We start from the raw sequence: 27,783 nt of genomic DNA on the forward strand, positions 1-27,783 counted from the left end.
CACAAAGAATATATAATTATCGATTATCAAGAGCAAGAAGAGTGATAGAAAATGCATTCGGAATTCTATGAGCCCGTTTCAGAGTTTTACGAAGTACAATAATGCTTGACCCAGTGAAAGTAAGAACAATAACTTGTGCTTTATCTTCTGCAGAGATGTCATGCGACGAGACTGATATTTCACTCAGCCAAAGAACCACTAAATCAACCTCTCGATTTGTTAAGGGTTTCTTTGACGGAGTGGAACTGTCACTTGACGAAGACGATCTCCTTGCCTCAGACAAGGAGGACGCCAACGTCACAGTGTTGCACATTGACACAAAAGAGATGGTGAGAGTAACTCAAATTAATCTCCACCACTCCAAAGCAGCTTCGGCTGCTCTGCTCCTCCGTATGGGCGTTGGTGGGGAGGAACCTTAGTCCAGGAACCCTGGATCCACCAAGAAAGGGTGAGCGGACTAGGCATGAAAAGCTATAAGCTACTATACCAAAGAAGATCTGGTAAGATTAGATCCTGTATTGTAGCTAAAAGCAGTCTTAACATCTTCATCCTCTCTGATTTCAGTGATGAAGACACCGTTGTAGCCACATGGGAAACCAGTGTAGGTGCTATATTGGTAATAGCCGCTTATATGGCTCACGACCACAGCGACCAACCACCAAACAACTTGGTCTGCAGATCTATTAAGATGGCTAACTCCAAGGGAATGCCGATCATCATGGGGGCTGATGCAAATGCCCACCACACTGTCTGGGGAAGCTCGGACATAAACGATAGAGGTGAGTCACTATTTAACTTCATTCTATGCAATAATCTTGATATTTTAAATACAGGATCCGAACCGACCTTTATTGTTTCAATATATCGATTTTAAATCGTAGCTAATGTAGGGGTCACAAGACCCTTTAGAAACAGGAGAAGAACAGACTGGGAAAAGCAATCTGCTTTAATCTCACGTTCGCTCCAGAATATACCGATTATTGAGAACATATCGGACATAGAAAATGCGGTGGAAACGGTAAACCACGTTTTCGAACACGCGACTTCACTGGCATGTGAACAAAAGACCTACAATGGCAGAAGCAGACCTCCATGGTGGTCTGCGGACATTGCGAAATCTCGAAGAGAATCGCGAAGGCTATTTAATGAGGCAAAGAAAATAGGAGACTTTGTTACTTACAAGACCTCTGTAAATAGATTCAAAAATCTGATAAGAAATGCAAAGCGCAAATCTTAGAGAACCTTCTGTAGCGGCGTGGAAGGTTCCTCCGAGACCAGTCGACTTCGCAAAGTCTTATCGTCAACTCCTCCAGTCCCGAGTTTCATTCAGAAATCATGTGGAAACTGGACGACCAGCAGCCAGGAAACCTTGGAAGTTCTAATGGCTACGCATTTTCCAGGCTGTCAATCTCCTGAAAACAGAATTGACATGTAGCTCTCAAATCTCCCAACTGATACCAAAATATCCATAAATGAAGATAGGATCAACTGGGCAATTAAGAGTTTTGACCCATTTAAATCACCGGGTCCTGATGGTATTATACCTGCGGATTTGCAACATAATGCTGTCCATCTAATGCCTTGGCTAATTCGGTTATATACTGCTGCCTGCCTTAAATGCTCGTATATACCAGAACCCTGGACCAAGTGCAAAGTGGTCTTTATCCCGAAAGGAGGAAAGACCTCTCACACGAAGCCAAAGGACTTCAGACCAATTAGTCTGTCCTCCTTTCTTCTCAAAACACTGGAAAGGATCATTGATATACATCTGAGAATAAGTATCAATCCTGACCTCTTATCAGCGTCCCAACATGCCTATATGAAAGGTAAATCCGTTGAGACTGCGCTACACTCGCTAGTGGGTCACATAGAAAAGACTCTAGAGCAGGGGGAGTATACACTTGTTGCCTTCCTTGATATTGAGGGGCCTTTCAATAATGTACACCCTGAGTCGATAATATCGGCTTTACATGGCTTGGGAATAAACCAGCCTATTCAAGCTTTCATAAAGAGACTACTGACTAAAAGGGTCATCGTCTCGGAAATGGGAGCAGCAAATGTCACGAAAGTGGCTAGTCGCGGAACTCCACAAGATGGAGTTCTTTCTCCATTACTATGGAACCTTGCATTGAATCCCCTTCTCATGGAACTTAGGTCCAAGGGCTTTGGGGTCATTGCGTATGCGGACGTCGTGTCTGTCGTAGTATCTGGAAAATACCTGGACACTATATCGCATAGAATGGAAACTGCCCTTAGATCACTTAGTACCTGGAGTACAAACAGCGGACTAAGCGTAAATCCAGCTAAAACGGAACTTGTTCTCTTCACCAGAAAATTCAAGTTACCCACTTTCACTCTCCCTCGTTTGAATGGGGTCGAGTTAAAGTGATCTGATAGTGCAAAATATCTAGGAGTCATCCTGGATTCAAAACTATCATGGCATCTGAACACTCAAACCAGAGTGGACAAAGCGGCTGCGGCCCTATACTCATGTAGGAGAGCAATAGGCAAATCATGGGGTATTAATCCTAAGAATACCAAATGGCTCTTCCACATGGTAGTTAAGCCCATACTGATGTATGGAGCAGTCGTCTGGTGGAAATCCCTACTATTGGACGTCCACCGAAAGAGATTTGAAGGAATCCTTCGCGCAGCGGCGCTAATGATAACAGGTGCCCTTCGTATCACTCCATCAAAGGCTCTCTTTGTCATGATGAATTGGTTACCTGTTGATCTAATGGCTCAGGAGGTTGCCCTTAACTCAGCGATTAGACTCAGTACAATCGGCAGGTGGCATATGACTAAGTCAGGCTACTCTACCATAATCAACTTCCTAGGAGCAATGCCACGAAACATTGATTATTGCACCCCCAAACCATCTTTTGATAGAAGCTTTTCAGTGTCGATTCAACACGACCCAAATGAGATGGAATCTATCCTCCGTGACGGTTCGTATCAGGTCTTCACCGATGGCGGTGGCTTCTATATTGCACATACTGGAACGGAAGTTTCTTTTAAACCAATGTAGCGCACTTCAGGCTGAACTACCAGACTGAGCAAACTGGTTCAGGTTCTATCGAATATATCATGAAGATATTCGAATTTATACCAACAGGGCATCTCTAAACGAGATGGCGAAACATTCCACAGTGGGACTGTATTGGATTCCAGGTCGTCGACAGATACCTGGTAATACCATCGCTGACTCTCACTAGCGACAGAGTACACCGACAATTTCGTTGGCATTCCGCTTTCAAGCTGCAAACGCTCGATTCGCGAAAAACTCCACGAGCTTGCGCAACACAGATGGTCGACTGAGGCTACCTGTAGACTGGCGAGGATCATGTGGCCGTCGTATGACCCACGAAGATCACGAGTCCTAATTCAGTTCCCGATAGCAAATCTTCGAAACTTGATTGCAGTGGTGACTGGCCACTGGCCTTTTGGGCTCCATGCTAGAAGACTAGACCTTCCTAGTAATGACTTCTGCAGGAGCTGTCAACGAAGAGGAAGAAGAGAGTACTGTTCACTTCCTCTGTCAGTGTCCTGCCCTAGCGGAGCATAGATCGGATCTGCTAGGAGCCAATGTCATGCACGATTTAACGGATCTATCTGAGGCTGACATCCGAAGGATAGACTCCTTTGGATAGGACTTTGGATAGGAAACCAGAGTAGATGGGTCGAAGTGTAATAATACGCCGACCGTTTTCTTTCTCTTTTCAGGTACCACAAAGGGATCACAACATGGACCCAAGTGTGCCCCTAATGCGAACTGCAAGGGACAGCCTGCTAACCTAACCTAAGGCTCCGATATGGTTACAAATATCTTTTATAGTTTTCATGTTATAGCAGTCGTTTATATATCTTTTTATTGCATTATAGCTGCCATTTGTGTTGGTATATAATTTGTTGCATAATATATTTTTAGAAAATGGCTAATTGGATAGATCGGTAGAATTATTTTCACAGCTTTAAAAACGCGGTATTTTAAGGTTCCGATATGGCTGCTGTAATGGTCATTTTAGTAAAATACTATTTTGGTTTTATTGGCATGATCACCAACAACTACTTGTCAACATTATATACTTCCATTTCTCTCTCTTTGGCAACATCCCTAATAAAGTCGTAATTTCCAAACCTACTTATTAACTTCATCTCTAGTGTATTACTTCATCTAACACCAAGTAAACAGTCACACATTACATATGTACATATATCAAAACAATAAATATTCTTTTATATAATCTTACATACAAAAAATTGATTCAGCTTATAATTATTGTTTTTATAAATAAGCTTACAGCTGATTTTGTTTTTGTAACATTCTCTTTTTACATTTTCATACTTGGAAGAGTTGTATATATAATACAACTTTGAGTAGTATCAGAAGGTTTATGTCTATGATAAAAAAATAACGAATTGCTAAAAAGACAATATCGACGCCTCCATTCTATAACATTCTAAGTCGAAAAACTGAGATTTGAGTTATGAGCTCTCAAAGGTTTCACGCGATATCTCGTAAACTATATATGATACGCCATTTGTTCTTTCACATTTTTTAGTAGAATTTGAGTAGAATTTTATAGTATTTCTAAATTTATAAATTTTAATTGGATCAAAGCTTAAAAATGACATAGAATGGTTTAACAGGGAGAAAATATTGTCTATTGGTCGTCTAAGTATACTTAGCATGTTTTTGATAGGTTTATTGTTTTTAAGTTAATCACCTAAGTATACATAAAATATTTTAGTTTGGACCAAAATTTTTGAAAATTATATTTTCTTACATGGGCGAATTTTTAGTTAAAATGTTATACAAAAAAACTATTATTTTTTTTTAATTAACTTTATTCATAAACAAAAACTAAAATAAATTATATAAAAAAAATTCAGTTCAAACAAAAAGTATTTATAACATAAATTCAAGGTTTCTTAAAATAATTATAAGAATAAACATAACAGAAACATTCAGTATAAAGTTAAATAAGTAGAAACTATATTGTATTAATTAGTCGTCATTATCTGACACGACTACATATTCTTTTCCATTAAAACCATTAAGTTGTCTATAGAAATTTTGGTAAAATTTTGGAATTAAATTTTGATCACACAGATATAAAAGATCTTTACGTTTTTCTTCCGTTATAGGAAATCCAGATATGTATGCTTTTGGTATTTCTTCAATAACAATTTAATTTTTTTTCTTCTCTTCCTAGTTTCATCATATATCTTTATTTCTTTGAAGTTCTCATCAAATTCATATTTATAAAAAAATTTATAGTTTTGTTCTTTATACACTCTTATTTCTCGGATTTTTGATAGACAAACTTTTTCATTTTGAATATTTTTTGTCCAATTTGTTACAGAAGCAAATTGCTTAAAATCCAAAAAATCATCATGGTCCATTTCAATTACATTGTATAATGGCGGTGTTTTCTTAGCATTTCTTATCACGGAGTACCATTCTGTGGGTGTGTATATTCTTTTATTTTTCTTACAGTGCATGAACACCATCGCCTTCATTTTGAGTATGACCCTTTTCTAAAAATTTGTGACCAATATCGATTTGTAGTTTTCGTGCAATCCATACATACATAGAGAATACAATTTTATTTTTGTTTTGACCTCCGCAATTGTCAGACCATAAATTAAACTTTGTTATGCCGAAATCCTTATGTTTTGTGGATATAAATTGAAATAAACATGTGGATACTTCTATTGCACCTTTCTTTGCAACTGTTTCATCCCATACAAAACAAGATGCTATATTGGAACCAAGCTCAAAAATTGTAAAGTTATAAGCGTGTAATTTTCTTTTGTAGTAAAAAGTGCTCACTTCAGCACAAGGTGATGACAAAATTTTTTGAAAATCAAAGCAAACTGTAATAACATTGTCGTTTTCAATACACTCTTTTTTGTCGATATCTTTCAATTCTCTAGATTTTTGTTTACAAAATAAATGGTGATTGAATTGAATTTCAATGAGCTTCTTTCCTTGTTCATCAGAGTTCTTGAATTTTTCGCATAAGTCGCATAAATCCTTTTTTGGAATATAGAATGAAATATTGAAAGAATCTTTAAAAACATCGCGATATTGTCTTAATGTGGCTTTTAAGCTGATATCTATTGACTTTTCGGAGAACCAAATTTCATACAAACGATACATTTCAGAAACCGACGATATTTCACCATCCAAGTACTTCTTTTGTACTCGTTGGCGACAGTAGGGTGATTCTACTAAAGGAAACTCGTTAACATGCTCTATAATTATGTCTCTTAAGGTACGTTCACACCTATCAAATATTTGACGTTTTTTATCAAATACTTGTTGGCTGTAATGTGAACACAAAATATTTTTGAAGAGGAAGCAAAATATCAGCTGTTTTTCGTGAAACATTTTTATTTTTCAACCAACTAATATTTTCTTAGTGTGAACACAATGTGAACACCAAACATGAAACATTTTTGTTAAACGTTAAAGAAACTATTTAATAATATTTTTTACGATTTCATAGAAATTTCTGCCCAAAAACAAAAAATTAAATACATTATTATTTCATAATGTGCTGAAAATGAGTATTTCTATTTTGACGTTTTGTTTGAAGAAACAAAGCCAAACATAATTCAATACAAATAGTAAAAGTTTGTTTGCCCGGTGTTCACATTACAACAAATAATTTCGTAAAGCAATTGACGGCAAGGAGGAACATAACAAGAACAGCTAATGCGCAACCAAACCAAAAGCCAAAAATATATGTGTTTATATTTACTAAAAAGCTATATCATTAAATACTAACTTCTATATATTCTAAAATTTCATTTAATATTTTTTTTTCATCAAAATTTTACCACAAAAAAATACAAATTACATTTCAATACCTTGTGCAAGTGGAAAAGAGATAGATAGACTTGCACAATGTATTGAAATTACATTTCAATACCTTGTGCAAGTGGAAAAGAGATAGATGGTGGATCGTTACTGTCATGTTGTTGCTATTTAATATAGTCAATGTAGCGAAAAACCTTGGTTGTTTGGAACGGTTTATAGCGATTTCAAAAAAATCGCTATAAGCCAGGAAATAACCAAATTATAAATAATTTTCATTAAATTACATATCTATAAAATTTAAAATTATAGAGAATTGTTTAATATTAATATATTTTTATATCCATTAATATAATAAATAATTGTTTAAATAAATTGAGTAATAAATTAATTAAATAATTTCTCAATTAATTACTAAACTAAAGACTAGATTATAACCTATAGACTAGACTATAAACAATACTATAAACTAGAGTGTAGGCAAGACTATAGACTAAACTATAGCTTGACTATAGACTAGACCAGCGGTTCTCCCGGTTTTTACTTCGCGGACCCCCATGCATATTTTGACATCTTATCTTTCACGTTCATTTTTCTTTAAGGTAACGAAAAGGTTTCTTGTAGACTGGTAATCTGAGTATGTTAGCTAATTTTTCGGGAAAATAATATAAGAAAGTTGAACTTCTTCGATATTGTTGCGGAATGCGTTTATCCGCATAATATATGACTTGAACTCTTTGCGAAAGTACTGTGAATTTTACTGCATGGTTTTTGACTATTTATGCATTTTCTGATGTTAATTTAATAATATTGGTCGACAAAATCAAGTTAAAATCTGTGTATCACGTCGGAATGGAATATTTATATTTAAAATTACCTGGATTAACGTATTGAAGACGAATAAAGAGTCACCTCTGTTTCGGAAATTATTTTAGTCCTTCCAAACAAGAACACTTTTGTTTACAATTTGACAAACTTAAATCTGCGATAAGCTTGTCCTTGAATTATGAAATGTGGCCTAACTTCATACTCCGAGATAACAGTATCTCTTATTTAATTGTAATTTGGGAACCGTTGGACTAGACTGCAAACTACACGATAGATGCATATATTATGTAGTATAACTATATATAGTATGTTGTTACCAACCAATAAATAACAAAACAAACAACAAAAATTATAATTATCATTAATTTACGCAATTGCTTGAATTTCAATTAAATGTCACAAATTTGTCTCAGATTTATATTTTATAAAAAATAAAATAAGCGACTATTTACATAAACAAAGAACAGCTGTCATTGACGCTGTTTGATCTTACATTTGGTTTGCAAGATCAAATAATTATTTTACCAAAATGACGTAAATTATTTGACTTTTGGTGTTCACATTGATGAAACAATGAGAAAATATTTATTTGCCAGTAAATCAATTTGTTTTATGAAAATCATCCGCATTGCTGTTTGTTAACATGAAATATTTTATGTTCAGATTCGACAATCAAAGTTTTTTCCATCGTGTTATATATTAATATTATACACTTTTATTATAAAAATTTAATTTTAAACCTAATAAAAATAGTTAAAATTAAAACAAATTGCCAAATTGTTTATAATAAAAGTGTATATTAATATTATACACTTTTATTATAAAAATTTAATTTTAAACCTAATAAAAATAGTTAAAATTAAAACAAATTGCCAAATTGTTTTTTTCTTGCATGAAAATATACGAAAATATACTGTGGCTGCAAAACATGTGTGTGTTTGAACCAAATTATTTTTGCACTGTTTGATAAAACAATACCATCAAATATTTATTCAAGTCTGAACATGAAATAAATATTGCATTTGTTTGACGCAACTTTATAAATATATTATAACAAATATTTGGACCAAATATTTTACAGGTCTGAACTTAGCTTAACTATAGTCATTATACTTTCATCCATCTATTAAAATCCTTTTCCCAGATTTGGATTGCAAAAGTTGGGAGATCGTTCTACTTTTGTGATCCAAGCGTATAAGGAAAGGCCTAGGAATTTTATTCATGTAAAAGCGAAAGTAGCGTTCAATTGATATTTCACTCTCCCGTCCAAATCATCTGTAAATCCATTTAAACTTCTGGTCAAAAGAACTCAAAAACCAAAAACTAAAACCAAAATAAACTCATAACTGAAAATATGAAAAGTGTTAAAATTTTATAAGTTTTGCTCTTGAAAAATATAAAAATATTTTGATTTGTTAAACCTAAAATAAATACTATATACATATATAAATTAAAATATAAAACTAAAAATATAAAAACAATAACTTAGATATATAAAATAAATAAAATTTAGCTATATTAAAAATTTACCTACTTAAAACTAAAAGGAATCACAGAATCTATCACAGACATAAAACTAAAGGTACGTTCACACCTATCAAATATTTGACGTTTTTTATTAAATATTTGTTGGCTGTAATGTGAACACAAAATATTTTTGAAGAGCAAACATAATATCAGCTGTTTTTCGTGAAACATTTTTATTTGTGAACACAATGTGAACACCAAACATGAAACATTTTTGTTAAACGGTAAAGAAACTATTTAATAATATTTTCTTCGATTTCATAGAAATTTCTGCCTAAAAACAAAAAAATAAATTCATTTTTATTTCATAATGTGCTTAAAATGAGTATTTCTATTTTGACGTTTTGTTTGAAGAGACAAAGCCAAACACAATTCAATACAAATAGTAAAAGTTTGTTTGCCCGGAGTTAACATTACAATAAATAATTTCGTAAAGCAATTGACGGATAAAACAGTAAAAAACAAGATTTTGTTTGCAGGCAACGAGGAACATAACAACAAGAACAGCTAATGCGCAACCAAACCAAAAGCCAAAAATATATGCTTTTCATCAAAATTTTACCACAAAAAAATACAAATTACATTTCAATACCTTGTGCAATTGGAAAAGAGATGGATAGACTTGCATAAGGTATTGAAATTACATTTCAATACCTTGTACAAGTGGAAAAGAAATAGATGGTGGATCTTTACTGTCATGTTGTTGCTATTTAGTATAAGTAGTCAATGTAGCGAAAAACCTTGGTTGTTTGGAACGGTTTATAGCGATTTCAAAAAAATCGCTATAAGCCCGGAAATAACCAAATTATAAATAATTTTCATTAAATTACATATCTATAAAATTGAAAATTATAGAGAATTGTTTATTATTAATATATTTTTATATCCATTAATATAATAAATAATTGTTTAAATAAATTGAGTAATAAATTAATTAAATAATTTCTGAATTAATTACTAAACTATAGACTAGATTATAACCTATAGACTAGACTATAAACAATACTATAAACTAGAGTATAGACTAGAGTATAGAGTACAGACTATAGACTAAACTATAGGTTGACTATAGACTAGACCAGCGGTTCCCCCGGTTTTTACTTCGCGGACCCCTTGAAAAATGTATTTAAATTCGCGGACCCCCATACATATTTTGATATCTTATTGTTCTAAATATGTAATTGTTCATCCGAAAAATGTCACAGTCCATAAATCCCAAGGTCAAACAGATGTAGATATGTCATTTCTATAAAACATTCCCGTACATTGAGAATAATTAATATTTCAGAGAAGTTTCAATTGCCTGTTTTTGAAGATATAATGACTTCATTGTTGAAATGTTAACATGATGTTTAATTTTATGATCGCGAGATCTTTCACGTTCATTTTTCTTTAAGGTAACGAAAAGGTTTCTTCATCAAATATCGTCGAAATGTGCTTAAAGAGTCACGTTGCAAATTTTTTTTTGTGATTGCAGACGGGTAATCTGAGTATGTTAGCTTATTTTTCGGGAAAATAATATAAGAAAGTTGAACTTCTTAGATATTGTTGCGGAATGCGTTTATCTGCATAATATGACTTGAAATCGAAAGTACTGTGAATTTTACTGCATGGTTTTGACTATTTATGCATTTTCTGATGTTAATTTAATAATATTGGTCGACAAAATCCAGTTAAAATCCAGTTAAAATCACGTCGAAATGGAATATTTATATTTAAAATTACCTGGATTAACGTATTGAAGACGAATAAAGAGTCACCTCTGTTTCGGAAATTATTTTAGTCCTTCCAAACAAGAACACTTTTGTTTACAATTTGACAAACTTAAAGCTTCGATAAGCTTGTCCTTGAATTATGTAATGTGGCCTAACTTCATACTCCGAGATAACAGTATCTCTTATTTTGTTGTAATTTGGGAACCGTTGGACTAGACTGCAAACTACACGATAGATGCATATATTATGTAGTATAACTATATATAGTATGTTGTTACCAACCAATAAATAACAAAACAAACAACAAAAATAATAATTATCATTAATTTACGCAATTGCTTGAATTTCAATTAAATGTCACAACTTTGTCTCAGATTTATATTTTATAAAAAATAAAATAAAACCAGTCATATAAGCGACTATTTACATTTTTGTATGAGGTGATAACACTCTTTTTCAGAAAATAAACAAAGAACAGCTGTCATTGACGCTGTTTGATCTTACATTTGGTTTGCAAGATCAAATAATTATTTTACCAAAACGACGTAAATTATTTGACTTTTGGTGTTCACATTGATGAAACAATGTGAAAATATTTATTTGCCAGCAAATCAATTTGTTTTATGAAAATCATCCGCATTGCTGTTTGTTAACATGAAATATTTTATGTTCAGATTCGACAAACAAAGTTTTTTCAATCGTGTTATATATTAATATTATACACTTTTATTATAAAAATTTAATTTTAAACCTAATAAAATAGTTAAAATTAAAACAAATTGCCAAATTACAAACACAAATTGTGTGTGTTTGAACCAAATTATTTTTGCACTGTTTGATAAAATAATACCATCAAATATTTATTCAAGTCTGAACATGAAATAAATATTGCATTTGTTTGACGCAACTTTATAAATATTTTATAATAAATATTTGGACCAAATATTTTACAGGTCTGAACGTAGCTTTATACTAAGCAAATTTAACAAAGCACAAAAAATCTAAACATTTCCTCTAAACATATTAAACAAATCTCACTTAGAATGCAAGATTATACATTTTCTTATTATCAACAATAATACAGCAGAGAGTGTTACAACATGTTCGAGTTCGAAGCAGAAGGCCTTCTACAAGATCCCAATACACGTTGGTAAGTGAAACTAAATAATATTTTTTTTTCTATTCTTGCATTTCGATATCAAAAGTAACAGCAAAAACAAACCAAAATAATATTAATGAAGAGACAAATTTTCAATCTCATTGCGTTTCTTTATTAATGTTAATTAACAGATGCGCTCAGTTGCTTAACATTATATCAATTTTTTTTGTTCTGTTTTGGTAAAATCCTGACATTGACATTGAAATTTTTGCTTTTATTTACTTCTTAAAAATATATGTTTATATTTTTTTGATAAATTAAATTGCACAATCGGTCGACGTAAGTGTTAAATTTGCTAAATTTTTGTTTTTATTTCGTAAAAAATAATTAGAGATTATATATTTACACTTATTAGAATAAAATGAATAGAATTACATTATGATTAACATATTAAGATTAAATTCATTAAACTAAATTGAAACATGTATTTTCTTAATAATTACTGTTTTACCTATTTTCATGCATCATTTAATAGTTATTTAAATAATTTAAAAATAAATAGTTGTTTTAAGTAATTCTTGAAAAATAATAAATAACATTCTTATAATGGATTGCTAAACTTAATTTTTTGTGGTTTACTTTAAATGTGATGAGTGGATAGGGTAGGATAAATGTGGGGTTCTAGTTTTAATAGATAAATGCCACTAGAGCATTGTAGGAAAGGGTTATGAGGCATGGTCCCCAAATAACATCAGGGTGACTTATTTAAGGCGTTAATAAAGATTTATCCCATTTTGTAAAATTACACAGTCGTACAGGACCATATTTAATTAACCTTGCAATAAAAAGGGAGTCTATATAAAAAATATTGTATTGGAAAAGCGGATATAAGTAGAAAAGGACACAAACCCCCCTCCCGGCTGCATAGCTAGCAATATTATGGCTCTCACAGTCCTCTTTCTTCTTTTATTCCTCGATGCCATAGTAACTTGGACGTTACACACTCAAGTTTCATTTTTTTACCAATACACTGAAACTTTTTAAAATTGAAACAAACTTGCTTTTCAATTTTTCTTTCCATCTACTGTTTCAATTTTACAATCAATAAATAAATTTTTTATAATTTCTTTTTGTTAATTTAAAAAAAAAAAAATAATTTTTTGTATTTGAATCGTATCATGTAAGTTAATGCAAAGAATATATGAAAAGCACAAAATACTTTGCCGCGAAAACGAGTAGTGTGCTTAAAAGTGTAATTAGACCAATTGTAGCTTATGCTTCAATAATCTGGTGGACTTCATTCGCCAAATTTAATATCAAACTATTACAGGAAGTCCAGCGCACATATTGCTTAGGAATAAGTGGTGTCACGTGTACTACTTTAACCAAAATTCCGAAAAGTTGGTAGATATTGCACTCATTAAAACATATTTAAGGCAGGAGGCTGCGCTCATTTTAGCTATCTGGTCACAGAAAACTTCGCAGAGTTTATTATACTATCCATTAAAGTATACTGCGATCGCCGTGCCGATTAAATAGCTTGCGAAGAGTTTTCCGGAAGATTGTGCAATTAGTTTTAGACTTATTCCGAAACTTTATCGGCTACATGGCGGGAATGAGCATCACAATATATAACAATTTCTTATTATTTCTTTGTGCCTCTTTAACTATTTTCATCAGATCCAACGTTGATGATAGTCGGAGAATCGAAGAACTAGTAAACAAATGCCACAACGCTGTTGCATCCAATGTGAAAAATCCTGTTGAGGGGAGAAAACAGAAGTTCTTGTGATATAATATACATGTTCTCGGGTGAGACCTGAGAAATGTTAGAAATTTACAAAACAAACACATACACGAATTTTTGTACTTATGAGATTTCGAGCCAAATCTAGTAGATTTTAACTAGATTTCACATACAAAACGAAATCTACTTCTCAACTACATTTCATTAAAATCTACTCAAAATCTAATAGCTTTTAGTGATGCAACTCTATTTTTCCTAAATAATATTAAGAAATATGACGCTACACAAGAAAAAAAGAGAAAAAATTTTAATGTGAATAAAATATATTGGAAAACATGAATGAAAAGTTAATATAAAATAAAAGGTAATGTCATATAGACCTGGTTCACACTGGGAAATTTTTGTTGAGAAACTTTTTTTGTGTGTGAGAGAAAGAGATGACATTTCTTTCTTTTTCTCTCACACACAAAAATCAAAAGTTTCCCAAAAGAAGTTTCCTAGTGTAAACCAGGTCATAGTAATATATATGCAAAACTGATTGTAAAGACCTGAGCCTTCTGTCAAAGACCTAACTGGTGAGAATGTATTAGTAGAAGCACAAAAAATTGGAATTTATTTAAAAAAAAATATTTTTGGGCTTTATTCAATTTTTTGGGCTTTTTTAATAAAATTAAGTTTTAAAATTTTTTTAGACTTTTAAAATTTTAGTTTACAGTTCAAACCGTTAGGTCGATCTTCAAATATTCTTAAAACATCTTAGTATTATCAATATTTGACTTAAAATATTCTTTTGAGTGCATTTGAAAAAGCAACATCGAAAATTACGGAATACGAAATTATCAGTGGTCGCCGCAGGAATAGCAAACAATTACATTAAAAAATCTGTATATAAAGATACTGTCTTTTACATTTAAAATATTTTGCATACATGCAGTTCCCTAGATGCTACAAAAAACATAGATTTTACCAAAATTCAACGTGGGTTGCAAAACTTAACTATCAAAGTTTTCCTGACGTCTCCAAAGACACCAAGTGATGAGCAAAAGGCGTTTTAAAGGGAAGATGTTTTTAAAAATTTTGGACTTAGCAAACACAACGATGAAACGCCCTTTTTTAAAATTTGCCACGAACAAACAGAATTTTGCTATTGCGTTTTTATCAGATAAAATTGTTGTATAATTAAAAACAGAAGATGTTTTGGAAGGATGGAAAAACGCCGCAGGCGAACATAGAAATATAAATTAAATTGTGTTTTATCTGTGTAAATAAAGAGCCTAATACTTCGTTTTTGCCATGTAGACACATGAAAATGTGTTACCAATGTTTCCTTAAATTAAAAGTACAGGCTATTTCCAACAATGAACAATTAAATTGTCCAGTATGCCATCAGGCTGTTGTAGAAACCATATTTTTTGGGAGTTATTTCATAATGAAATAAAACCCAATTTTTGAAAATTACATCGTCGATCTAATTTCGTTAAAATTGTGTGTTTTTCACTTTTTTATTTGGAAGTTATTTCATATTTATTAAATGTTATTTCATTGAGAGTAATTTCATTTTCCTAATTGGGTGTTATTTCATTGGGAGTTATTTCGTGTCGCCTTTATTTTTTTGTGTTATTAATGGGATTTTGTATACTAGCGAATCAATGTATATTAATTTTATAAGGTAGTGTCATCGGCGAATTCAGAATACCAAGCGAATTCGTTATATTTTTTTATATGTAGTTTGACATTGTGGATGTACTTGAAGGCGAATTGGCAATTAGGGCAATATTTCAAAAAAGCTGACAAATAAATCAAAGCGAATTTTTATTAAACAAAAAATTTTTATAAATTTGAATCTGTTTATAATTTTTTTGATGCTTGAACTTTTAAAGCTTAAAAATATACCCTAATCACACAATTTCACTTTAATCACAAATTTTACATATACACAACGAAACCAGTTTGACATTTACAAAATGAAAACAAAGTTTGACATTAATTATACACACGATGAGCTGTTCTGATAACACTACCTTATAATTAATATATCTTGCTAGCGAATGAAAATATTGGTTAATTACCTTTTTCGAAAATATATTTTATCTTAAAACATATTATAAACACATCATTTTGTTATTTTTCTGCCCTAATGCAAAATGAAAAAAAGTATGTAAAAATCTTATTTAGTTTTAATTAAAATGAAATGTCAAAGACTTACATATATTTTTTCCTTTTTTGTAAAATATAATTTATTTTCGGGGTTTGAAATAGTTTAAAAGTGTTGCAGAAAATAATAAACATTAAGGGGCTAATATCCTTGAAATTTCACGGAGAAAATATGAAGTTTTGTAAGGACGTTTAGTTTTCACAAGTGTGTTTATATTTCTCAGAGCTCGTCTGTGTGAAGAGAATAAATTTTTTTGTTTGACAACCGCTTCAGTTTCACCTATATGTACTATTATATGGGTAATGTTATATTTAAATATCTATTTTTTATTATAAATAAAATTTTAATACCTTTTCGAGAAATATTAAAAAAAAATTTAATCTTCTTAAATGTCAGGAAGAGTAAGTTTAAACGGTCTAGATTTGCAAAAATATTTTAAATGAATTTTAATAGATTTCGTGTATGTTTAAATAAAGTAGGGTAGAAGGGGGACCATACGCCATTTTTTTTTTGAGGCGGCCTCAAATTAAAACCACAATATATATTCTTAATTTTTTTTCTTGGTACGGATACTTAGATATGTTGGTTTTAGTTTTATTTCTTTCAATCTTTCCTAAGTCATCCTCATGTACATATTTTTTTAACTTTTCCGCACTGACCAAAAACGGCGATACCGACCCATCCATGGGGTAAATGCGCCAAGGGGATGGGGAAGATTTGTCATTAAAAAATAATAGAAAAAATTACAAAAATAAAAACTTATTTTGCTGTTTTATACTTGAATTCATTAAACAAAGTATAATAAACCAGCTATTTATTGTTTATTTCACAAAACTGATTTTTTCTATATTTTAATAAAATTTTGTTCTACATCACAAGCATATTTGGCGCATGTGCCCCACGGTCAGTTCTGGGGTTTAGTTTCAATTTTTTCGGGCTTCAAATTATATTATTGAAAATATTATTATGTCTTATTGTTCACTATTATTGACGTTCTAATACTGACCAATATATTTTTTTACAGATTACAGATCTGTTACTTTTATGTGCGTAATTTAAACAAATAGATATCTACAGTATAAAATAACTAGTAGTAGGTAGAATTTAGAATAGCTGAAATAGTAAATGTATAAAAAAAACTATTTTTTTTAATTATACCCTTCACCCTCGTAAGATCCTTATAAGAAGCGGAGTCGATTAAGCCATGTCCGTCTGACTGTCCAACTGAAATCAGTTTTTCGAAGAACCAGACATCTGCAAGATCTGAATCTTCAATAATTCTGTTAGACATAATTCTGTTAGATAACAGTTAGACAGAAAACCTCTATTTAAAATCGGTCTATAAATGACGGATATATGAGCAATAATCCGACACAACCTCTAAGAATTTCATAAAAAAGGCAATATTTTTCATACCTTGATGGATAAGCAACAACAAAACTGTGTATTGGGAAAATGATGTATTTTTGGATGTCTGTTGGTTTTATTGTTGCTTTGTTGTGTATTTTTTTGTTTTATTTCGTTTAGCGCTGTTTCTTTTGTTTTGCTCTTGATATAACAATAATATAGTCGGAAAAATAAAAAATATAAATTTTACAAAATTAATAGTTTTTAAATACACTATGGTGAAGGGTATATAAGATTCGACACAGCCGAATATTGTTTTTTCATCAAATTGAACAATATTTTATACTTGAGTTTGACATTTATAATTATCATGCCCTCCACCATTAAATGAGATCTCGGAAACTACGAAGATAATTCGATGAATTTTGTCACACACTTTTATTTTCGCTCAGGAATCAATTATGTTCAAAATCAGACAATTGGTCATAACTCCCATATAAGGTCCACTTTCGAAAATCACTTAAACGCAGATATTTCATTGAACTATTAATTTATATGGATAAAATTCGACATGAATATGTTTCATGTCCACACTAATCATCCTACCAAATTTTTCCCGGATCGGTCCATTATTAGTCATTGCTCTCATATAAGGTCCACTCCCGAAAATCACTTAAACGCACATATTTCATTGACTTACAGATTTATCATGATAAAATTCGACTTGGATATGTTTTATGTACACATTAATCATTCTACCAATTTTTTTATGTATCGGTCTAGATATCACAAGTGAGAGTAAGTGTTTTAATATGTATATTTTATCTAAAAATAATTTAACATAATTTTACTATTATTTATTTTTTATATAGCCTTTTGGTGCCATAAATAAAAACGTTTAATGTTTCATATAGGGAAAATATGTACTATATTTACCATACGAGAATCTCAGCAAAGCTTTTTACTAATAGAAACACAGTAGCCGCATGTGAAGAAGAATTGTTAAAAAATATCAAACAAGCCTTAAAATTTAGCCAATATTCAATATTGGACCAACAGAAACCTTGACTTATTTGAAGGCATAAAATACCTTGTATTTAATTTAGAGTATTCAAAAGAATTTCTGTTAGTTAAGACGACTATTCAAAAGCACATATGTAGTAATATTAAGAAAAATTCTTCATTATGAATAAAATATTTATTTATGAGAACTATATTGATGAAATTTCTTCATATTTACCACCCCTTAACAACGAAACGATAATAGTAAATATGAAGAAATTTCTTCTATTTACTAAAATACAAAAAACAACGAACAAATCTGAAAAAATTTCTTCATATTTACACCCAACTTAGCAGTTCTTTAAATTTTTGGTTCTGTGTATATTTTTATACCCTTCACCTTCGTGAGAAGGGTATATATAAGTTTGTCATTCCGTTTGTAATTTCTAAAATATAATTTTCCGACCCTATAAAGTATATATATTCTAGATCATTATAGATAGCGGAGTCGATTAAGCCATGTCCGTCTGTCTGTATGTTTATTGAAATCAGTTTTTAGAGGAATATCGGCGAGATCCGAATCTTCAATAATTCTGTTAGACATGCTTTCGGGAAGATCGCTATTTAAAATTAGATTTTAATCGTTTTATAAGTAGTTATAAGTTAATTTTGAAATTCAAGTCATTTTCTGAAGGGGAGTCTGTATGGGGGCTAGGGTCAAATGAGGCCCGATCACTATAAAAATTAGTATTGTCAATTATTGTTCTATAAAACTAATTTTTGCTGATTCTACGTTGACATTATAAAACATTTAACGTACTTATGAGCTTAAAAGCCCGATTCGGGGGGTACGGTTGTATGGGGCAAGGAGAAATAATGGACCGATTTCAACCATTTTCAATAGCGATCGTCCTTGAACCAAAAAAAAAGTATGTGCCAAATTTCATCAAATTATCTTCAAAATTGCGATCTGTAGCGTGCGCACAAGGTTTACATGGACACACAGACAGACAGACAGACAGACAGACAGACAGACAGACATACGGACGGACGACAGACGGACATACGGACGGACGACAGACGGACATAGCTAAATCTACTCTGAGGCGATTGATATACTTTAAGGTGGGTCTAGGACCAATATTTTTGTGTGTTACAAACTTCAGCACAAACGCATAATACTCTCCCCATTATAGTGGTGTAGGGTATAAAAACAAGGCAGAGCGTGAGCAGCAGAGCAAGAGTAGCAGAGCGAGAGCAGTACTAGTGCGTTGTTATTGGCTAGAAACATTAAATTAAGTATGTGGAGCCTGGCTTAAGTTAGAAGTCATAAAAGGGAACTTTTTGGTACTTTTTCGTTTTTCAAAATGTACTTTTTGAGTTTTCCATAATAATAAACTTAGAAACATGAAATTACATATGTAGAGTAGTAGCTTTTTCGTTCTGAAAAAGGTATTTTTTTTTGAAGTTTCTATATGTTTGCTTTTCACACAGAAGGAAAATATTTTCTAACAAACACTTTATTGAAATAAATTTAATTTGCAGTAAATATTTTTAATGATTAAATAAATGTTTTTGATTGACTTCTATTTCTATGTCAGCATATGGAATACAACAATGAAACAAGTTTTTGTGTGTACTAAAATTAATTGATATAATTCTTATTTGGTTATAACATTTAATGTATAAGCATTTCAGTTTTCACAATAACAAGTAAGAGTTCTATATTCGGCTGTGTCGAATCTTATATTTCCTTCACCATGGTGTGTTAAAAAATAAACAGTTAGTACCAAAAAGTCCTCTTTTACATCAATTTCTTCGGGCTCAACATGCTTAAATTCATGTTTCTATATTCAATATTATAGAAAATTCAAAAGAGTACCTTTTGAAAAACGAAAAAGTACCCAAAAAAATATAGGTTTTATAGGTTCTCACCTAATTCAGACTTTACATACCAAATTTCATTTTTCTATGTTCAATATTATAGAAAATTCTAAATGAACGTTTAAAAAACAAAAAATACAAAAAGGTTAAATTTTTCCGGTTCTCACCAAATTCCGTCTCTACATACTTAATTTCATGTTTCTAGGTTCAATATTATATAAAATTCAAAAATCACCTTTTGCAGAACCAAAAAATACCAAAAATCCTCTTTGATGTGTTTTATCTAATCCGTGTTTGATGTGTTTTTATCTAATACTTAATTTAATGTTTCATAGTTCATTATTATAGAAAACTCAAAAAGTACCTTTTGAAAGACGAAAAATACCAAAAATTTCCGTTTTATGGGTTCTCATCTAATTCCAAATCTACATACTTAATTTCATATTCTTAGGTTTAATATTATAGAATATTCAAAAAGTACCCTTTGCAAAACGAAAAAGTACCAAAAACTTCCCTTTTATAATTCAGACTCTACACACTTAAGTTCATATTTCTAGGTTCAATATTAGAAAATTTAAAAAAAAAAAAAAACTTTTTTAAAAAGTTCACTTTTTCCGGTTCTCAACTAATTGCGACTCTACATACTAAATTTCATGTTTCTTGGTTCAATATTATAGAAAACACAAAAAGTACCTACCTTTTGAAAAACGAAAAAGTACCAAAAAGTTCTCACCTAATTCCAAATCTACATACTTAATTGCATGTTCCTAGGTTCAATATCATATAATATTCAAAAAGTACCTTTTGAAAAACGAAAAAGTAGCAAAAAGTTCCCTTTTATGACTCTACATACTTAATTTCATATTTCTAGGTTTAATAGTATCGAAAATTCAAAAACTACCTTTTGAAAAACGAAAAACTTCCCTTCTATGGCTGCTAACTTAAGCCAGGCTCAGCTTTTTTCATGTCTTTAGCCAATAATAACACACTAGTGCTGCTTTCGCTCTGCTGCTCTCGCTCTGCTGCTCTCGCTCTGCCTTGTTTTTATAAACAAGAGTACAATAACAAAATTTACCGAATGATTATGTATTTTGTTTTTTAAAAATTCTGTCTGAGCATGAAAAAAATCTCAATTTTTGATGAAATTTTCAGAGGTTGTCTAGGATTTTTGCTCATATCTCCGGAATTTATGGACCGATTTTGATGATTTTTAATAGCGATTTTCTCGAAAGCATGTCTAACATAATTATTGAAGATTCGGATCTCTCCGATATCTGGGGTCCTCTAAAATGTGATTTCAACAAACACACAGACGGACAGATAGACAGACATAGCTTACTTTATTAAATTATAGAAATTACAAACGGAATGACAAACTTATATATACCCTTCTCACGAAGGTGAAGGGTATAAAAAAATAATAATTTCAATAATGTGAAATAAAATAGTTGTAAATATTTAAGTACATTTTTTTAAATTTTGTACACTGAAAATAATCCATGCTCAACTTTACGAAAAAAATCGTAACTTCTATTTTCGTAATATTTACAAAAATTTCGTGTATAATACGAAATATTATTTAATAAAACACTTTTCTATTTTTACGAAAGTACGAAAACCTTTCGTAATATTTTTGTCTTAAATTTTAGCGAAATTAAACATAATGATATTAATTATATTATGATTAAATAAAACTACAACATTTTTATAAAATTTAAGAAAAAGTATAATATTATTCACGAATTATTTTCATAAAAAATTTTTAAATTCATGTTGAGAATAATTTTTAACTAAAATTAGAAAATTTATTTTAAACCAAACAAAAATGTTTGAATAAATTAATATTTCGTAAATTTTACCATATCTATTAAAAATTCCCTTTCTTCAATTTATGTAAATTAATTTTTTTAAGAGTATTTTGCATTATACTAAAATATTTCGTACAATTTCGTATATATTACGAAAGAATTTCGTGGTGCGAAACAACGAACAATGTACGACATTTTTCGTATATATTAGGCATGGATTTTTTTCAGTTTAGAATTAATAAAACTTTTGTTAAAATTTAATAAATATTTTTTTTACAAAATTTTTATAGATTTAATAAGAAATGTTGTGTATTATTATTGCCAAAATACAATAAATAACATATCTGTTTCAGATAAAATATTTGTATTAATTAAGCGTGTTTCAATATTGAAATTGTTAATAACCAACTGAATTTGTTACACTGATTTTGGACACATTTTTCTGTGCAGGGTTTAAAATTATCAGCATGAGACTCAGTTATCGATTCTCAAGTTCAGTTTTCTTTTTAAAGAGTTTAATTTTATCTTTCAGATTGAATTTGGATCTAACAAACAAAATAAAGTTGAGGAAATAGCAGAAAATTAGGTGGTTAGAAAACAAAAATCAATTAGCAAAATTTTCAAACCTTATAGATGTTCAAAATTAAAAAATTTAATACATTAAATAATTCCGACATAATGAATTTTTCAATTTAACGAAAGGACCTGACATTATATCATTCGTATTTCGGGATTTGCCTGTACTAGCTTTTTATACTCGGTGTTGCCCGGGATTTTAAATGATTTATAATATGAAATCTATAGATCAATGCATACAAATTAATACTGGTTTTGCTTTTTACCTCTAAAATTAATATGTCGAAATCAAAGTATTCATTCAAAATACATAATTCAGAATAAATTTCACAAAATCTACCAAAACACACATTTTCTTCTTTTTTTTCAAAATTCTTTATGCTTGAATGGTAAAAATTGCCTTTTATATATAAATACTTAAAATTTCGGATTTGTAACTATTTTCTCCTTTAAAGCATGATTTAAACTCTTCAAAACATTGAGAAAGCTTAAAACAAAATATATTTCCTTAAGGAGCATTCACACGATCACGATTTCATTAACGGTTCAGTCGTTGTCATAATAAAACATAATTGCATCACAAAATGTAGCAAAAATACAAATATTTCCTTTGCCGTTTAATTTATCAAAAATATTAATATTTAATATATTTAAAATATTGAATGTTTAAAATATAACCTTCACAAATTCAAAAACTTCTTATCATTTTAAGATAACAAAACAAAATTCGTTAATTTTATCTGTGAATTTTTAATTTATTTAAATATTAATATTAAAAATTTCAAGTTTATAAGTAGAAATACTTTTGATTCTTCATTTTAAAAAATAATTATTTAACCGCGTTCCGTATTTCGTCCCTTTCTGATAAGGATATAACCAATTGAAACATTTTAGTAAAGACATATTTCTGTTTCAAATTTAGTCGGCCTGGCCATTTAGGTGTGGACCTTGTGAAAAACACGAAACTCTCCTCTTACCCTTCTGGTAACCTAAAATCTAAATCAAAAGTATTTAGCTTTAGAACAGACAAAGTTTATAAGTAGAAATACTTTTGATTCTTCATTTAAAAAAAATAATTATTTAACCGCGTTCCTTATTTCGTCCCTTTCTGATAAGGATATAACCAATTGAAACTTTTCAGTAAAGACATATTTCTGTTTCAAATTTAGTCGGCCTGGCCATTTAGGTGTGGACCTTGTGAAAAACACGAAACTCTCCTCTTACCCTTCTGGTAACCTAAAAACTAAATCAAAAGTATTTAGCTTTAGAACAGACAAAAATCACTTTTTAAGGACAACAGAACAGTAATTTTGCTCGTTTTTCATCATTTCAGACTTTCGGGAGAATTTGCATCATATAAGACTTATTTATGTCGAATTTTTAAGGACAACAGAACAGTAATTTTGCTCGTTTTTCATCATTTCAGACTTTCGGGAGAACTTTTGTCGAATTTTTCCGCTATTATGATTTCTAAAGTTGTTTTTCGGGGGATCACTTGTATAAAGGCTACACAAAAACGTGAACCGATATTCGATACTTAAGCAAAGAGCGACGTTGGCCGCACATTCCATACGGAATCAGTTATTTGTTTATTGTATACAAAGAAAATATTTTTTTACATATGGAGATGTCACACAAATTATTGCATGTTCGCCAATTTATCCAAATGTTAATTTAGATTTTAATGTAACCTACTAAAAATTTAAATAATATAATAATTTCCCAAATATACGAAATTTTGTATTTATATGTTTATATTCATATGGGAGATGCCAAGAACCCACTGAAAGTCCGCCCATTTTTTTAAATGTTCGCTTGAATGTCATTGTTTTTCATGTAAAGTTTGAATTTTCTAGCTCCAATAGTTTCTCAGATATATGGATTTTTATATTTAATTCATATGGGATTTGCTAGTCAGTCAATTTATTACCCATATGTTGACATAAATGTCAAAGGATTTTTGCTCTAATAGTTTCCCAAACAAACAATTTTTTTATACCCTCCACCACCATCAGTGGTGATAGAGGGTATATATAACTTTGTCATTCCGTGTGTAACACCAAGAAATATTCATCTAAGACCCAACAAAGTATATATATTCTGGGTCCTTATCAAATTCTGAGTCGATCTAGCTATGTCCGTCTGTCCGTCTGTCTGTGTAAAACACGCTCACGATAAAACGAAGCAATAGAAGTTAACCAAATTCACCCAAAATGTTCTTCGTTTTCCTAAGTTGTTTGGTATTGAAAATGGGCAAAATCGGTTCACATCGGGAAAAGTTATGAATCAAAATTTGAAACAACCTCGAAAAAAATATGCATTTTTTGCACATTCTGATGTAATTTTCTCGAAAAATCTCGAGGAAAAATTTTTTGGATGGATCCATAATTGGTCATAGCTCCCATACAAGGTCCCCTCCCGAAAATCACTTAAACGCGCATAACTCATTACTAAAAAAAGATATCGATATATAATTTGGTACAAGTATTGCTCTTATATACAGAAATATTACAATGAAAGCTTTTTTAGATCGGTCCACAATTGGTCATAGCTCCCATACAAGGTCCCCTCCCGAAAATCAGTTAAACCCGCATAACTCATTACTAAATTAAGATATCGTTACAAAATTTGGTACAAGTATTGCTCTTATACATAGAAATATTACAATGAAATATTTTATGGATCGGTTCATATTTGGTCATAGCTCCCATACAAGGTCCCCTCCCGAAAATCACTTAAACACGCATAACTCATTACTAAATTAAGATATCGATATAAAATTTGGTACAAGTATTGCTTTTATATACAGAAATATTAAAATGAAAGCTTTTTTGGATCGGTTCACAATTGGTCATAGCTCCCATACAAGGTCCCCTCCCAAAAATCAGTTAAACCCGCATAACTCATTACCAAATTAAGATATCGATATAAAGTTTGGTCCAAATATTTGTCTTATATACAGGAATATTACAATGAAAGCTTTTTTGGATCGGTCCATAATTGGTCATAGCTCCCATACAAGGTCCACTCCCGAAAATAACTAAAACGCACATAACTAATTTCTTAATTAAGGTATCCATATAAAATTTGGTACAAGTATTGCTCTTATATACAGAAATATAACCATGAATGTTTATTTAGATCGGTCCATAATTGGTCATAGCTCCCATACAAGGCCCTCTCCCGAAAATCAGTTAAACCCGCATAACTCATTAGTAAATCAAGATATCGATATAAAATTTGGTACAAGTATTGCTTTTATATACAGAAATATTACAATGAAAGATTTTTTGGATCGGTCCATATTTGGTCATAGCTCTCATACAAGGTCCCCTCCCGAAAATCACCTAAACGCACATAATTCATTAGTAAATTAAGATATCCATATAAAATTTGTTGCAAGCATTGTTCTCACATAAATCTTTTTCCGATCGGTCCATAATTGGTCATAGCTCCCATATTAGTTCCCCTTCCGAAAAACACTTAAACACGTACAAATCATTACTTAATTAAGATATCCATATACAATTTGGTACAAGTATTGATCATATACAAAAAATATTACTAAGAATTTTTTTTCCATCGGTCTATAACTGGTCATAGCTCCCATACAAGGTCTTCTCCCGAAAATAACTAAAACGCACATAACTCATTACTAAATTAAAATACCCATATAAAGTTTGGCACAAGTGTTGCTCATATACAGAGAAATAATATTATGAAATGTTTTTCTGATCGGTTCATAATTGATCATAGCTCCCACACAAGGTCCCTCTTAGAAAAACACACATACAAAATTCCCTTCCGAAAATCAGAAAAAACGCACATAAGTCATAACCAAATATTGATATCCATATATTTATCAAAAATATTGCTCTTGTATACATAAATTCACTATAAAATTGTTTTACGATCGGTCCATATTTGGTCATAGCTCTCATACTAGGTCCAGAAAATCACTTAGATTCACAATATTTTTTACCAAGTAATGATATAGATACAGAATTCTGAATTTTTGTCTTTATATACATAATTGGACATAGCTCCCATACAAAGTCCTTTTACGAAAATCTCTTAAACGCACATTACTTATTACCAAATTAAGCTATTGATACATAATTTGGCAAAAATATTAGTTTTGTATACTTATACTTATTTCTCCTATATTAGGTCCTGCCCCTAAAAATACTTTAACCGTATTTAAAGAGCATTATCAATTTGTGTTGAACAAAATTTTGTGTAGAACATAATTATATATGTATTTGTATTTTGAAAATCTTTAAATCTTTCACACATATACATACATACATACATGCAAATTACTAAATTTATAATGATCAATAAATCTTGGAATTTTAATAAATTTAACTTTTGGGATTTTTTCCATTAAAGACATGAGAAAACTTATTTCTACAAATATTTGATCAATTAGAAAAGTAATAACATAAAAGTAGCTGGTGGAGGGTATTTAAGATTCGGCACAGCCGAATATAGCACTCTAACTTGTTATTTAATTCATATGCCCATTTTCCCCAAAATGTTGAAATACATGTTAAATTTCTTCGAGCAAAATTTGAAGATTTTAGATCTAATAGTTTTCCAGACAAACGACAATACGAATTAGTTGTTATTGCAAATTTGAGGACTTAAGCTCTAATGGTTTCATAGATATACGAAATTTTCTATTTTATTCATATGGGTGGTTGTTTCAAGACGCCTAATGAAATTCCGTTCTTTTTCCCCAAAATGTTCAGATAAATATTAAAGTTTTTCGTGTAAAATTTTAGTTTCCCATGTAAACGAATTGTTGTATATTTTATTCATATGGGAAAAGCAAAACAAAAAAAAAAACATTTAGTAGTCCGCCAATTTATACCCAAAATGTTTACATGGATGCAAAATTTTAAGATTTTAACTCTAATAGTTTCCCAGATAAGCGAGTTTTTGTATTTAATCCATATAGGAGGTACCACGCCTCTACTTTTAGTCCGTCCCCTTTTTCCTTAAATAATCATATTGACACTAAAGTGGTTCCGACAAAATTTGAAGACTTTATCTGCTATATTTTCTCAGATATACTTATTCAATATTTTCTTCATATGGAAAGTGTCACGCCCACTATAGTCATTCCGCTCATTTTTTCCAAAAATAATCTTAAGGATGTCGAAGATGTCCATACAAAATTGGAATATCCTAACTGTTGTACTTTCTGAGATATACGACTTTTAATACTTAGTTTGTTTGTGGGCGTGGCACCTCTCTTACTTGA

The 27,783-nt window shown here is 30.6% G+C and overlaps 1 protein-coding gene across 1 annotated transcript in view; it reads right to left on the reverse strand.

Moving 5' to 3' along the window:
• LOC111683479 (zwei Ig domain protein zig-8-like) overlaps positions 1-27,783 on the reverse strand; it is a 174,536-nt gene that overhangs the window by 5,972 nt on the left and 140,781 nt on the right. The gene's annotated exons all lie outside the window — the stretch shown is intronic.

This window comes from Lucilia cuprina, chromosome 6, assembly GCF_022045245.1.
Source record: "Lucilia cuprina isolate Lc7/37 chromosome 6, ASM2204524v1, whole genome shotgun sequence".
Lineage (NCBI taxonomy): Eukaryota > Metazoa > Arthropoda > Insecta > Diptera > Calliphoridae > Lucilia > Lucilia cuprina.